The sequence below is a fragment of the Meriones unguiculatus genome, chromosome 1 (assembly GCF_030254825.1).
Source record: "Meriones unguiculatus strain TT.TT164.6M chromosome 1, Bangor_MerUng_6.1, whole genome shotgun sequence".
Classification (NCBI taxonomy): Eukaryota; Metazoa; Chordata; class Mammalia; order Rodentia; family Muridae; genus Meriones; species Meriones unguiculatus.
This window is the reverse complement of record NC_083349.1, coordinates 57310349-57326202: the sequence shown is the minus strand read 5'-3', so window position 1 is coordinate 57326202 and position 15854 is coordinate 57310349. Positions and strand designations below refer to the sequence as shown.

The 15854-nt window shown below is 49.0% G+C and overlaps 1 long non-coding RNA gene across 1 annotated transcript; it reads right to left on the bottom strand.

Annotated features, from left to right (window-relative positions):
* Nucleotides 1-703: 703 nt before the first annotated feature.
* On the bottom strand, nucleotides 704-15652 carry LOC132655863 (uncharacterized). The gene is made up of 3 exons (XR_009593772.1): nucleotides 15517-15652; nucleotides 1208-1433; nucleotides 704-1069 (listed from the first exon to the last, which is right to left on the bottom strand). It is a non-coding gene; the product is annotated as an uncharacterized LOC132655863 (long non-coding RNA).
* Nucleotides 15653-15854: the final 202 nt, after the last annotated feature.

Sequence of the window (15854 nt, the reverse complement as noted above, 5' to 3'; positions counted from 1 at the left end):
GGCCCAGTCAACTACTGTCATATTCCTGTCACTGTAACAACAAATTCACAGTTCCCATGACCCACAAGGTCACCCTCAGGTCCGCACAATGGACATGAGCAGAGCTTTGCATCTTAGAACCTCGGGTCAGGAATCAGCAGTTGAGGGTGGCTGCAAAGTGGGCTCACCAGCTGTGTGGGGTCCACCTTCCTGCTACCAGAGCATTCCACCTCTGCTTGCCAGGTGCTAAATCTGTCACTAAACCTTCCAACATAAGCCTCATTCTGCAGTGAGTTGGGCTGTCACTGTCAGTCAGAGAGAAACACAGGGCCATCCCACTAATAACAGCTGTACTGGCAGCCTCCATGTTAGCCAAAGGCCCCCATCCCTGCCTTTCCCCTCGGTAGGTCAGATAGAAGCTTCCTGGGGCTCTGACACCTAGCCTCTTCTGCACAGACAATCATGGTCACCATTTTACATTAGTCTTTCACACAATCAGGATACATTACAATATTCTTTTTGTGAGTAGTCACACCTGTCTCTCTTTGAATTCACTTCATATTAAAAACTAACCGGGATTATAAAAGCTCTTTTGAAAACAGTTTTAATAGATGTCTAATATTCCCATGTGAGAATGAACCGTAATTTACCATGAGACAGTCCAGCCTTGGCCTTGATTGCCAGCAGCCCAAGGCCAGACAGCTGCTCTCTGGCACGCCTTCTCCTATGTGGAGCTTCCCTACTACGAAGGCCTGGCCCAAAGGCACAGCTGCTGGCCATTCTCTGGTAGCAGAGAAGGATCTTGGAGGAGGTGGGGGGTGGGAGTCTGGCTGTTTTAACGCTTCGAAAAGAACTTCCCTCCCTTTGGAGAGTCCCTACCGGATGTCTCACATCTTGGAAAGATACAATTTTGGTCCAGATGGAGAGAGGAGATCAAGACTTCAATCCTGTGGAGTGCCTCAGGTCCTGCAAGGTCCCGGCTCAGCCAACCCACTGAGAAGGGTGGGTTAGCCTGACCCAAAGTGATGGCTCCGCTGATTGTCCATGAATCAGGCAAACAGGTCCCTTGCTGGCTTCAGCACATAAAACCCTTACCAGAATAAACAAGTCAGGGCTCTCCCCTTACCTGATTTACAGCTCCCCCGAGCCCCACCCCCAAGTCCCGGAGCAGGAGGGAACTTCCTCCCAGCGCAGATCCTTAAGAACCTCAAGCGCACAGGAAGCTCACCTGGGGAAGTTATTATGTCACGCAGCGGCAGTGACAGTGAGCAGAGGTTCGGCATCATGTGAGGTTTATTGCTCCGGAAGAGAGCTGGCTATCCTGGTGGGAAGGGGGCCAGGCTCGCCAAGAAGCAGTCGCCTTGTGAGTTTGCACAGCAGCTGAAGGCCTGAGTTCTGGGCCACTGATAGCACTCCAGTGATGGAGGACACAGCAGAAAGGCATTTGAACGGGGCTGGGGAGGGATGGAAAATTTAAAGAGAGAAGAGAGAGAAAAGCATACGGGTTAGCAAGCCTGGAAAAAAATTAGACTCACCAGGAGTTAACTCACTGTGATCCAAACCAAACGATTATAATTTATCTAGAAGGTTTTAAAAACATTGTGCTAGAAAATTAGCAATGTGGATCATCCCTGATTTTATTCTGTCTGTAATGAATAAAATCATTATTGAATAACAAGAGGATTGGAAGATAAAGTAAATGATACTGAGCAAAGGGCGTTTGCTTAGGATGTAGTTTTCCCAAAACAGTGCTTACGATGAAACAATAAAGGAGGCTAACTTCGATTGTTCAGGGCCTGTGCAGAAATGTCAGTGGCTCAAATGCTGTTGCCTATGACAGGGAAAACCTAGCCTTCCTCACAGAGTTGCTAAGAGGGAGATAGTGGACATAGCTTGCCAGAATATATCCATATGGCCCTCTGACACAGTGGGCTCACTTCTAGGTGATGAACCAACAGAAATGTGTTTGTGTACTCACCCCAGACACACAGGCAGCTACCTCTTGGGAGACACGCACAAGACCAAAGTGTTTTCCGATCCCTTGTTCCCTGGATCTAAGAACAGTGGCGTAGACTGTTCTCGGTGGGCATCCCTTGGCAGGAGGCTAAGCGCCTGAACTTCGTGAGCACTGGCCCTTCAAAGTGATGGGTTTCCGGACATGTGGGATGTTAGGTTTTCAGATTAGGGTCCTCGACCTGTGCTAGTGTGCAACACTGTTTATGGCACCCCTAAACTGGAAAGCTAAACTATCCAGACAGACACCCACCAACTATAGAAGAGTAAGTTGCATGCACTTGTGTGTTGGAATACAACGATGTAGAATGAACACTCTGGATCCACACACAGCAGCCTATGGCGAGTGTCAGGAGCCAGACACAAAATAATTCATGCTGCAGGACCCCACTTTATGGGATGAGTAAAACCAGGCTAAAGAAAGCTGTCGTGTTAGGATTTTATCTTCACTGTGTGTAGGACCTTATGGGCTGATGGAAACCCTGAGGGTGCAGGTGGTACCCCTAGTTTGACCTGTATTATGGTAACAATGATGTGTTCTGCTTCCTAAGTCCTGGCTATGCTGCACACTTAGAACATAGCAGCTTCTGGGGACATACTGCACTTCCCTTAAAAAAAAAAAAAGTGTAAAATCAACCTGGTCCCTGAAATGTATATGCCGTCACTTACTAGTGTCCTGGCTTCATAGCTGTCAGCAAAGCCCTACGCCTGAGTGAGTCTCCATGCAGAAGGGAGAATGAAAGAGGAGAAGGGAACAGAAAGACGTGATGGGCAGGTCCTCAGGGAGTTCTTACCCATAATCCCTGCTTGGAGCCTGTCTTGTGTCATCCCCTCTCCCTGAGTATGACTGCAACGCGTGGGTTGCAGCTAAAGCAACAGAATATGATGACAAGGGAACCTGGATGTAGGTGACAGCACACATCTTAAGGGACTCTCCCTGGACCCTAGATCTCTGTGAGGAAGAAAGGGGCCATACTGCCAAACCCCACGTGGCAATCAGCTCCAGCCAGGCTCCAGGTGACGGAAGCGCTCTGTCCTGCGCCTCGGAGCACCCGCTGTTGCCGGCAGTGACCGGGAACTCGGACATCCCCAGCACAGCCTCCAGATGGTAGGGGATCCCTGCCATTGCCTTGATTACAGCTTGTAAGGACCTTCCCAGAGGGCTCGGCTGATCTGTGCCTGGATCCTTAAACGATGCAAGCTGTGTGAGAACAAATGTGTGTTCTCCCACACTGCTAAGAAACTGCTTCAAGGGAGAAGACCTGCAGACATGAGCATGATGGGAGGGAGCGAAGGGAGCCTCATAATAAGAATTGAAACTGCGCCTCTAAACTCCAGGATTACTCTATGACCTGGACCCTCTGGTGGCTGGCCATCTTACCCCAGGAGAGCCTGGGGTAGGTCACCACTGAGGATATCAAGAAAGACCACGTGAGAGTCCACCACCACCATACCTCTGGCAAGTGCTTTGCTTAACCAACACTCTTCTGTAAGAGGCCCTTCTGTAACTAATGGAGATGATGACCTTTCACCTCACACAGGCACACAACAAGGAAAGTTTCCTTCATTCTTTACAAAATGGTAAGCTATTGCTCACACAAATGGACCAGACAGAGTGAGAAGCACATGGGAACATTCTGGGCCCACCTGGGAGGGAAGGATGCAATGAAAGCTGTCATATGAAACAGAAAAGAAGTCCCCTCCATTGAAGGCAGAGGGCCTCTTTTCATGGGAGAGGTCCCAACCTAACAGCCTTTACCCTGGGGCCTTGACAACACACACACACACACACACACACACACACACACACACACACACCCCTCTACAATAAAGCACACTGACTCACGCAGATCAATACAACAGGACAGGAAAGAAGGAAGCAGGCTGGGCAGCTTGCCAAAGGTAGAAGTCCGAGTGACTGCTGTGTTGTATTTCTGGTCCAATAAATCAATGTGCCTTGGAAGGGCTCCTCCGACTCTGTGGCTGTAATTGGAACTACCTTCCTCGGGGGCTGCCTTCTACGTTCAAGGTCAGGAGACAAGCTCTGGTTTTCCTGGTCCAGCAAAGCATTCTACACCTACCCCAGTCCCAGGCTCTGCAGCTGCTGAAGAAAGAGCTGATGGTGAGCCTGCCTGCAGGCTGTGAGGGGCCGGGAGAAACAGGGTGGACACTGACCCCTGATGTCTCTCCTTGTTGGATGCCACCCCGAACACTAGTACCTCCATTCTTTTGCTGTTGGGGGACTCACTGCGACAGAGGTACCAGCCCTCCCAGAATCACATGCTAACGACGGTGGCTGGTGATCTTTTCCTGAGCTCTGCTCGTGTCCCGAGCCGTGCACAGAGCAGACACAGCGCTTGCATTGTTCCACCTAAGCCCACAATAAACCAAGGTCCCTTAACAGTGAGCCAGTTTTGTACAGCTGAGCATCAGCGTGGTGACAGGAAATATTTTGCTGGTCAGTGACCCAGTGAACTGAGGTTTTTCTGGTATTGAAAGTCATGTTCTACACAAGGAGATACACCCCATCCCAGCTAGAGACAAGTGATTGCATGGTCACCAAATCCCACAGTGGCTGACCACTTTCTGTGCAGGGTGGTCCACAAACATGAAGAGGTGGTCCAGAGTCTCAGCACAGACAAGTCTGGTGGGGACAAGAAAGAACCCACATGTAAGGGTTCCCATGTGGGAACCCAGATGGTTTATTGTGAAGTACACCAGCATGAGCACTTGTGGTTGAGCTCTTTCTTTCTTTCTTTCTTTCTTTCTTTCTTTCTTTCTTTCTTTCTTTCTTTCTTTCTTTCTTTCTTTCTCTTTCTTTTCTTTCAAGACACTGTGTCTCTGTGTAGCCCTGGCTGTCCTGCAACTCTCTCTGTAGACCAGGCTGCACTTGAACTCACAGAGAGCCGCTTGTTTCCGCCTCCGGAGTGCTGGGTCTAAAGGCGAGCACCACCACATCTGGCTGAAACAGTTCTTATAGCAGAGGATAGGAGTGGACTAGATTTGGTGAATGTAAAAGACAAGGAGAGCATTCAAACTCTGCTAGGACCATGTGGAAAAAGCTGGAGAGTGGGATTGGGCAGATTCCTCCCAGCACTACATGGCATAAAAGAGGGGTTTGTGAAGAGTGGTGATGGGGACACCGCCAGGCAGGAGGTCCAAGCTCCGGAGAGCCTGAGCAAGATTAAAGTGGCGGTACAGGGGAGGGGGCACAGCAGGAAGGCCCCATTCAGCAATCAACAGGGTGGTAGGCAGATTGCCGCATGTTGGAGGTTGTCCAGTCCTTGGCTGGTTTCAGTGATCCCATCTCACACTGTTGGCAAAGACCCAGAGGCAGAGTCCAGCATTCCCTACCCTGCTGTCCAGAGACCTCAGTGAGTTCTCTAGGGTCAGAAGTGGGTTAGGAATGGTTATGTGTCACCAGGATGATGGAGCAGAGCTTCAGCCTGTCACACCCACTGTCTGCCTGGCCAGGAGCTCAGGGCTCAATACCTTGCAAGTGATTCCCCCAAGCATAATCCAGGCCTCTAGAGTAAGAATCCACTTTGGTACTCTGCAGCCATCTGCATTTCATCCAGGACCAGGACAGACAGAATCTGTGGGGCAGTTTCCACTAGAGAAGCCAGAGAGCCGTCTGCACACTGCAGAAGCTGGAGCAGCCCATATTTGGAGTTGGGAAGAATTGGAACAACAGGACGAAGATTTCCTTGGGAAGGCCTGGCTGGCAGCTGGGTCTTAGGAGGGAAGAAGACAACGTTGTTTTTGCAATATCCCTCCTCGATCCATAATGAGAAAAGCCCTCTACTGCACAGAGCAGCCTCCTAACGTGAGTCACCCTGAGACTCGGCCTCAGCCTCTGCCCTTTAGCACAGGAAACGGGAGCAATAACGGAGCAGCCGGGTGTGAATTATGGAAGCCCATCGGGGCGGGAAACTCAGTGAGTTATAATAGCAGAGTAAATTAATTTCACATAAGTGGGATTAGCAGTTAAATAAATGGCAGTCCCAATGCTAACAATGCCTGGAATGCTGTGTCCCCTGCTAGAGGACAGAAAGAGTTCTCGCTCTTGGCTGAGCAGGACTCAGGCCGCTGGAGGGCACCTATCCACAGTTAAGGATAACTCCTGGAAGGCATTAGGATAGGCACAAGTTAGGAGGAGGGGATGGGAGGTGGGGAGGGCCACCTTCCACTGAGGGTTCTGCCACTTTTCATGGTAGCAGCTTGGACAGTGGCTTGGGATGGCACAGGATTTGTGGAAAACTTGTGACAGTGGATTCTAAGCATGAGTCGGTGAGGAGCTATTCCAGAGGGAATTTGTGTTGGGTTTTATTTTAAATTGTCAACCTCTTGTTTGTTTGAGCTATTTAAGGCTCCTGTCCTTTTCTCAGTTTGAAATGACCTTTCTGTCCAGGTGAGTACAACCTTGGGCTTCTGGCGACCAAGCTTGAGGTGGATGAGGTCGCAGCAGCTGGGCTTGGATTCCAGCCCAGTTCCTCACCTACAGAGCAGGGTTGGCCACGCTCCGTGCATTGCTCTGAGGACTAAGTTAATGCAGACGCAAGAACTTCCCAGCTCAAGCGCTGACGCCCAGCAGCTGGACATGTACATACACTGCCCTCCATCCCTTGGTGCCCATAGAGCTGGGTAAACTGATCCTTTAGTGATACACTTTGGGAGGGAGAGGTGTCTTCCCCTTAGCCTGTTGTCTGTAAGGGCCTCCCCAGGCGCTCTGTGAGGCCCATTCTTATTCTTCCCCTCTATTTAGAGTAGTGAGCTAGGCCAAGGTGAACTTAACAGCAGGGCAGGAGGAATTCCAGGTGTGTGTGTGTGTGTGTGTGTGTGTGTCCATGCATGTAGAGGCCAGAGGGGCCAGAGGTACCCTTCTCTATCAATCTCTGTCTACCTTATTACCTTGAGAAAAGCCTCTCACTAAAGCCAAAGCTCACCTTTTTGGCAAAGCTGACTAGCCAGCAAGCTCCTGGCATCTGCTTGTCTCTGCCTCACGAGGCTGGGGTTGTAGGCTTACACAGACATACCGGATTCTTTCAACTATATCAACTTAAATGGGGTCAAAGAACACCAGTATCCTATACACACACACACACACACACACACACACACACACACACACACACACTCACACACACACACACCCCTCTATAGAATCTGTCTGTTAACGGGTCATGGCTTGCTTAGGGAGAACTGCAAAGTAATTAAACAAAGGTGTTGCTTTGAGCCTGTTGATCATGCAATTTACCCAGCTCACTTCCTGTCTGTGTTAAAGAACCTGCTACGAAATATCCATTTAATACTATAGACTTGATCTCAGAAACAGTCCTACTGATTGCATTGTGCTAACTTTGGTTGTATGTTAAACACTCATATCCACAGACGGAGCATCGAGAAAGTGTCCCTATATAATAGGGTTACCAAGAGTGGCGATTTACCCAGGATTTTCCCCATTTTAGCTCTGAAGGCTCCACATGTTGGCAAGCCCTTTAGTCTGGGCGAACTGGGGCTGGTGGCTGCCCTCCTGTAAACAAGGCACAGGGGGATTGCCTCCACGTCTCCTTCAGCAGTAGGGATACAGAAGAGGCCAGCTCTTCTACGGCTCTTCAATTACATGTAATACCTAAACACTGAATGATGTTATAGGTCAATTTTTCTCTTGAAGTAAATAAATACTCTATGACAAACCAGCAACTCTCATCGGGCTAAATGGATAATGAGGACACAAAACCAATAATACTTTATAAATAAAACGTATGACTAACAGCGACCAAAACCACAGCCGCTCAAAACAACTGCGAGAGCGCCCACCAGAAGGCAGGAACCACCCTCCTGTGTAAAGCATGGTGTAGAATAACAAATGCCAGTCCTTGGGAACCTCTGGGAACACTAATTTTAGTTCACGAATACCAGATTTTTTTTTTTAATTACTGGCAAGTAACCTTTAATTGTGTATAAGGAGAGTCCGCAGAGAAGGGGAGGGGAGGAAGGGAGGGAGCAAGGCGGGCAGGGTCTGATCCACCACAGAAGCTATGGGAAAGATTTGCTTTCTGGGGTCGGATAATGTCATCGGGATGACTCTCCGCCCAGCCAAAGCATCAAGACCAGTGCTTTGGAAGTCACTGCTTATTTTTAAATAAATATTGACTTATTAACTCAATTAATAAACGAGAAACCATGGCCCAGGGAATTTTCGTTCACAGAACTACAGTTGCCATAGCCCCTTAACCACAACTACCACCACCTGCAGCTCTGCAGCTTTTCTCCAGCTGGGCACAGGAGCGCACACCTGTAATCCCAGCACTTGCACGGCAGGATAGAAGAATGAGTTTCCAATCCAGGTCAGCCTAGGATACAGAGTGAGACCTGTCTAAAAACAAAACAAAACAAGCAGGCAAAAAAAAAAAAAAAAAAGATTGAGTGTTCTAGAGCTCGGGAGGGAAGAAGAGGAAGAGGGAGAGGGATGGGAGAGAGAATGAGTCTGTGTTGCCTCAAGCCACATGCTCCTGACACTGTTACCTGGAGCCTGAATGGCCCGGTCCCCAGCTGGATATCCCCCTGTCCTCTTTCTGCAGCTGCCCAGGGACAAAAGGGGCCTGTGGGCAGAGAAACACTTAAAGAAATGCTCAACGTCATTAGCCATTAGGGAAATGCAAATCAAAACAACCCTGAGATTTCACCTTACACCCATCAGAATGGCCAAGATGAAAAACTCAAGTGACAACACATGCTGGAGAGGTTGTGGAGAAAGGGGAACCCTTCTCCACTGCTGGTGGGAATGTAAACTTGTACAACCACTCTGGAAATCAATCTGGCGCTTTCTCAGACAACTAGGAATAGCGCTTCCCCAAGATCCAGCCATACCACTCCTGGGCATATATCTGAAAGAGGCTCAAGTACACAATAAGGACATTTGCTCAACCATGTTTGTAGCAGCTTTATTTGTAATAGCCAGAAGCTGGAAACAGCCCAGATGTCCCTCAACTGAGGAATGGATCCAAAATTGTGGTACATCTACACAATGGAATATTACTCAGCAATGAAAAACAAGGAAATCATGAAATTTGCAGGTAAATGGTGGGACCTGGAAAGGATCTTTCTGAGTGAGCTGTCCCAGAAGGAGAAAGACACACATGGTATATACTCACTCATATAGACATATAACATAGGATAAACCTACTAAAAATCTGTACATCTAAAGAAACTAATTAAGAGAGAGGACCCTGACTAAAATGGTCAGTCCCCATCCCAAAAGGCAAAGAGGATGGACTTCAGAAGAAGAAGAAAACAGGAAACAACCTAGAAACCTGCCACAGAGGACCTCTGAAAGGATCTGCCCTGCAGACTATCAAAGCAGATGCTGAGACTTATGGCCAACCGTTGGGCAGAGTGCACGGAATCTTATGTAAGAAGTGAGAAATAGTAAGATCTGGAGAGGACAGGAATCCCACAAGGAGAGCAACAGAACCAGAAAATTTGAACACAGGGGTCTTGCCAGAGACTCATACTTCAACCAAGTACCAGTCATGGAGATAACCTAGAACCCCTGCACAGATGTAGCCCATTGCAGTTTAGTGTCCAAGTGGGTTCCATAGTAATGGGAAGAGGGACTGCCTCTGGCATAATCTGACTGGCCTGCTCTTTGATCACCTCCCCCTGAGGGGAGAGCAGCCTTACCAAGCCACAGAAGATGACAATGCAGTCACTCCTGATGTGATCTGATAGACTAAGATCAGAAGGAAGGAGAGGAGGATCTCCTTTATCAGTGGATTTGGGGAGGGGCATATGTGAAGAAGGGGGAGGGAGAATAGGACTGGGAGGGGAGGAGGGAGGGGCTTATGGGGGGATACAAAGTGAATAAAGTGTAATTAATAAAATAAAATAAAATTTAAAAAAAGGGGCCTGTCGGGGGAAGCTAGTGGCTCACTGCTTTCTTCAGGATCGACAGCCTCGGGACCCATTACCCCTGGAAGGGCTCCCAGCTCTCTGTACCTGTGCTGAGCATTGGTTGTGAGGAGCCTGGCTGTTACCCCTACTTCTCCCAGGGGTGCTGTGAGGAGAGGGGCACTTGCTCCAACTCAAATGTCTCAGGTAGGACCATCTGGCATTTGCCTTTTCACGCACCATTTGGCAAGACCAAGGGTTCAGTGAGCCGTCCTGCCCTCTCCTCATTCCAGGACAAAAGAACAGTTCTCATCAGGTGGTGGCAAAGGGTCAGTGGCTGCAGGAAATGAGCAGGTTACAAATCACCTTGCTTCTCCCTTCAAAACCTTTTTACGGGCTTGGCAGAGGAACCCTGTTGGATTACAGAGCACTTTGGTCTTCCAGGAGAGAGAGGAGGTGGCCCCATGGGGCAGGATGGTGCTGGCCCCTGCAAGGCCATCAGCAGCCTCCAGCAACCAAGTATGTTCCCAGTTTTATTTTTAAAACATGCTGACGTGTCTGCCTGAATAATAAAATGTCTGAAAAGAAAACACCAACATGTTATCTATCCAAGGCAGAATTGCAAATGTCATTTCCTTCATGTTCACGCATCTCTTTGCTAATATCGCCACAATAAACAAAAATAAATGATGGAATAAAAACTAATGAAAAACTGTTCCTGGTTACAGCTCTTGAGCACAAATGTTATTAATAACTTGATGCTTAATGGATGCTCACAGAGAGGGCCTTCGCCACGTATAGCGGAGAGCATTCACCATCCTTCCTCTACGGGGGAATACGTGAGGCTTTTCCCAGTGAAATGCTGGTGTGGCCTAGCCTTGGTCATCCTGGGTTTATATAGCCATAGTTTTCTTGCCTTCAAAACAAGCATTCCCCATGCTGTTCTAAAGCCTGTTAGTCATAATACTTTTGACATTTAACAGTAGCACAACAGTCCATCCAGCATGGAGACTTCACTTATCGATTTGAAATTGTAACATTAGACACTTTATGTTTTACTTCTAGCATCAAAATCCAGAGGTCCGGACAAGTTACAAGTTATGTGATATCTTTTTATGCCATTTGGGTTATTGTGATTAATAAGCAATAATTTATTTTGTAACTATCCATAGTACCTATATAAGTATGTATTTATATATAACCACGGTGTTTTCTCCTGTTCTTCAAATTACAAGTTTTATGTTATGTTTTTGTGCCCTCGGAGCCAATTTGATTTGTCCTCATGAACATCTTTTCTGCTGAAGTGGGAGGGGGTTTTGCAGATGCCTGAAGAGCTGGATTCCCATATTTTTGCTACACCTGGTTGGGAGTAGGGGATGTGTGTCACTGTCCCTGTCACTCTGGTGATGCTCACAGGACCAGGAATCAGCTGGAGTCACAGTTGGCCCCTGCAGGGTTGTTTGGACTCAGTCCTGCCTTTGTGCCGAGCCTGCCCATCTTGTGGCCAGGCAATCTTGTATTTAAGTCTGCTTCCAGCCTTGTCATTTTGCAAGTGCTTTTGAAGATCGGTTGATACTGACACCGTCTGCGGCCAGCTTTCCAGTTCCCTAAAATCCAGTGCTATTTTCCACTCGAGTCCTTCCCACCCCTGACCTGGAGTTCTTTCCAACTCTGACCCATTGGGCACCCCTGCCTCTCTGCAAGGACAAATGTGTGACACTTGTCACAAATGCCTCACCCCTTGCTTTTATGGCCAACATCAGCAAAGGATGTCTGCACACCTTCTGGCAAAGGGCCGGGCATTACTTGGCACTGGTGCCTAAAACACAGATTGTCTGGATCCTTGGGCTCAGTGACGCTTCACATCTCTCCTAACTCAGATACACTGTGCACCTTTGGCCACATCATTCCATTTTCATCTTTTGAGTTTAAAATCTGAATTATGTTCAATTGCAAGCCAAACGTAAGCCTTTGGAATCCCTTGGAGAAAACTCTCAGTATAAGGAAACGAACATGCCAGTGATGACCAGGGTAGGTCAGGAGCAGCTTGAAAGGTGGGATGCAATGACCAGTGTCACACAGCTGATGAGTCCTAACCAGGTGGCGATGAGACACTTTCCCAACCACATAGGAGAAGGATTTTTCACCAGCCCCTGGTGAGAAGGATCTGGAAAGTAATATCAGAATCCCACTGTGTGTCTGTAGCTCATGATATATAATTATGCCAGGTTTGCAGTAAACTGTATAAAATTCTCACCCCATAAATTAGGTTCAGTCTCAGACAAGTCTGCTATTGTGTTTACGAGCCCTGTGGCAAAAGCTTCATTGGGTGTCATTATAATTAAAACCTATACTGGAAGCTCCCCTAAGTAACTTGGGAAAATATGATTCCTGCTCCCAAAGCAAGGGGCCGGTAAAATAAAACCCTTCCCAGAATGCAGCTGTAATAATCCTTGGCCTCTATTGGGCGCCTCCACACATTGCAGCAGCGTCTCGTCTCGGGGCTTGTCCACACAGCTGCCCATTCTCTCACATTTCAGACAGCCTGTGGCGCACGGCACCCGGTGCCAGGAGGATGGCAGAAAATAATGTCCATAGCTGAAAACACACACGAGAAGGACCAGGACCCAAAAACAGAGTGTGTGGAACAGTCACTAAAAGACACAGGTGAGGAAGACTGTGAGAAACCAGTAAGAAGATGGGTAAGACCGAGTCTATTGCTACTGGTCAGTCCCCGGGCTCTGTATTAAACGCTTAAAGTAGAGAGACAGGAGGGCTGGCCCTTCTGGGTTGCTCTCTCTCGGGGCACACACAGTGTAAATAGTGAGATGCAGGAGGACTTAGGGGGTCTGAACATTGGAACGTGAGAGGCAAGTGCTCTGTGGTGTGTGCAGATGGCTTGAAGAGGCGGCACGTGGGCAGGACAGGCACTCAGGGTCTCCGGAATTAGTGGGCATCAGAGGTATTAGGAATCGATGCCTGGAATGCTCATCTCGAAGCACAGCTGCTGTGAAGGTCAGCCAGTCAACGAGGTGCAGGTGGCAAGGGGAGAGGGGGCATTTCAGCAGGCCCCACCCACCCTGTACGATGCCAACCCACGAGAGGGAAGGCAGGGCATCTGGAGTTGGCCCAGCTTTGTGAGTGCTCAGCCTTTAGAAGCTTAATTGCCAGGAAGGGCTGACCGTTCGTTCGGATTCTTAGTAAAGGAGACAGGGCTTAGATGTGACTAAGGAGGCTTTTAAATCACTGGTTAAATTCACAGCTCTACCCTCGGGCCATCCAGTCTGCTGGGGTGTAAAAGGAAGCAGGGAAGCCTCAGTTCTCCCTGAGGCTCTAAAGCAGTGGTTCTCAACCTTCCTAATGCTGTGAACTTTTAACAGTTCCGCATGTTGTGGTGACCCCCCCCAGCCATAAATTTTTTTTTCATTGCTACTTCATAACTGTAATTTCGATGCTGTTATGAATTGCAGTGTGAATATCTGTGTTTGCCAATGATCTTAGGCTGCCCCTGTGAAAGGGTTGTTTCCCTAAAAGGGGCCCTCACCCATAGGTTGAGAACTGCCGCGCTAAATGTAGCGCAGGCAGTTCCAATGACTACAACCCCCAGAGGCCCACCCTTAGCCTCTAAAAGCTCTGCTGTGCCACTGAGGACTGAGGGTACTGTCCACTTATCCCACCTAAGCAGCTGGGACTCCCTTGATGACAATGACTTTTACAACAATGGCTCCTATAGATCTCAATATGTGTGCTTGCAGCAATCCTCATTTCCCGTAATAAAACAACATCTACATGGAAGCATTCTTATCCACCTTCCTGTTACCAGGCTCAGGAGTCAGAGCCAGTGCTCGACAAGCCAGGTTCACCCACCTGCATGCGATAAGCCAACTGAAAAAGCCTAAAAATTAACAGTGAAAAGCAGAAAGTAGATTTATTCAATGTGCCCAACCATAGGCAGAAGGGCAAAAGGATCCAGTGATGACCCCAACCCCTGTCCGTCTTCGGGACCCTGACATGGGAAGGGGCTTAAATAGAAAGCGAAAACAACACACAGCTAAGCAGTCGCGCAAGGAGTGGGCTCTGACCACCACTGCCTCAGCTCCACGTCTCTCCTACAGGGTCCTGTGAGAAGCACTCTTTCTCCAGGGGACAAGTTCCTCCTTTCGATGCCTCCTCTTCAGCCATTTCCTCCCCCAGCAAGAGAGTCCCAGGAAATTCTAACTTCTCGGGGCCCATTCTTTCGAGAGTCTGTGTCCACAGGCTACATTATGGGCTGCTAACGGCTCTGTAGACGTTTTGGATGATGACCAAAATGTCTCCAAGAGGAGAGAGGCTCCCTCCAGCCTCAGATTGAAAATGTAGACACCCTGCCCATCCCCACGTGGTGATAACGATGGTGGCAATCCCAGCAGCACAGTGAAAATCAACCCGCTGAGCCTTCCCCACCTGCATGCAGTTTAAATGAGGTAGAGGTGTACCCCTGAAACCGGGGGCCACAGCATGAAAAGCTCTGGTGGAGCCATCATTCTCTTCCTCAGCATCCACTCTGCTCCCCCTACAGCTGCGTCTGACAAGGCAGAGCTCCCTCTCCCGTTGGTGTGGGCTGGTGCTCTTCTCCACCCAGACTGAGGATGGCTATGAGGGGGTCCAGATCATCTGGTGGAGGGGGCAGTGCAGGCAGAGTCCTTTAAGGGCCATCTGAGGCTGTCATGGCCCAAGGGGAGTCTCCCAGAACTATGGCAGGGGGTCTGACCGGCCTAAAGCAAAGCTGTGCTTGGAGACAAGGCAAGGATGTCTGTGGTGCTTCCCAGGGCCTTCCTGGAGCCATTGGCTAGCCTCAACCATTGTCACGGGTGGTCTCCTCCACCAGCCAGGAGGCATCTAAAGCAGAGGGGCTGCTGCAGCGACAGCAGTCTCTTTGAGAATGGTGGCAGTGAAGCTATAGCTTTCAACTCCCCAGAGCAAGGCTCAGAAGAGGCAGCAGCACGCATAGCCCCATCCGGACTTCGGAACAATGCAGACAACAACAGCAGTTCCAGTCTGGCTTCCACCTCGGCCTGGGACTCTGCTTGCAGGCAGCTGCCATCGTGCACGGTCCTGAAGTAAGGGTCTGATAGCTGTCAATCAAGCAGCTAAGTCGATTCAGCCATTTAAAGGGCAGGGAGGGAGCTGCCATAACGACTTAACATAAAATTAACATTTTTCTCCAGTAAACTTTCATCCAACAAAGGTTAGCCCCCAGCATAGGCTGGGAGGGTTGGAGCCTCGGAATCTGTCGGTGCTACCTCATAGCTGAGTGATATTGGATAAGTTATGTAAACTTCTGAACATTTGGTCTCCTCACCAAAGAATACGGGTAATGGTCAGAGATGCTCTCTGGTTGTTGTAAGGATTGTATGAAAAAGCACGTAACGGCCAGGTGTGGTGCCCGACGTGCATACTACACAGGACACGCATCTCCTTCTTCCTGTCCCTTCAGGTCTATTCCCTGGCGGTACCCTGGTTGTCTCCCCACCCCCACAGCTCCTCATTCTCCACATAAACTCTCCTCATTCATCTTCTACATCTCCTTCTCCACCAAGCCAACCTCCTCGTCCCTCTTCTACCACGTCCTCTCCCCACATTCAGCCCTACCTCTCCTCTTCACCCTCCTGATCTCCAAGCGACCAGCACACGTGATGTCAGGGCAAGGTCCTGACCCAACAGCAAGTTGACAGTGAGTTACAGTCGCACAGACACTGTTAGTGGTAGCTTAATCTAGATCACGGCATGGCAGGTCAGCCGAAAGTACTTTCTGAAACAAATAAGGGAAGAATTCAAAGCTCCTTGTCATGTGGGAAGGAGCCGAATAGAGAGCAGAGTCCAGGGTCCTTTGGACCCATGAGGGTTGTCCTGGGTTGTGAGAAGAAGAGAGGTCCAGAAATATGCCCTATAAAGAAGAGAAAACATACTGGCACCCTAACTCCAAGTGA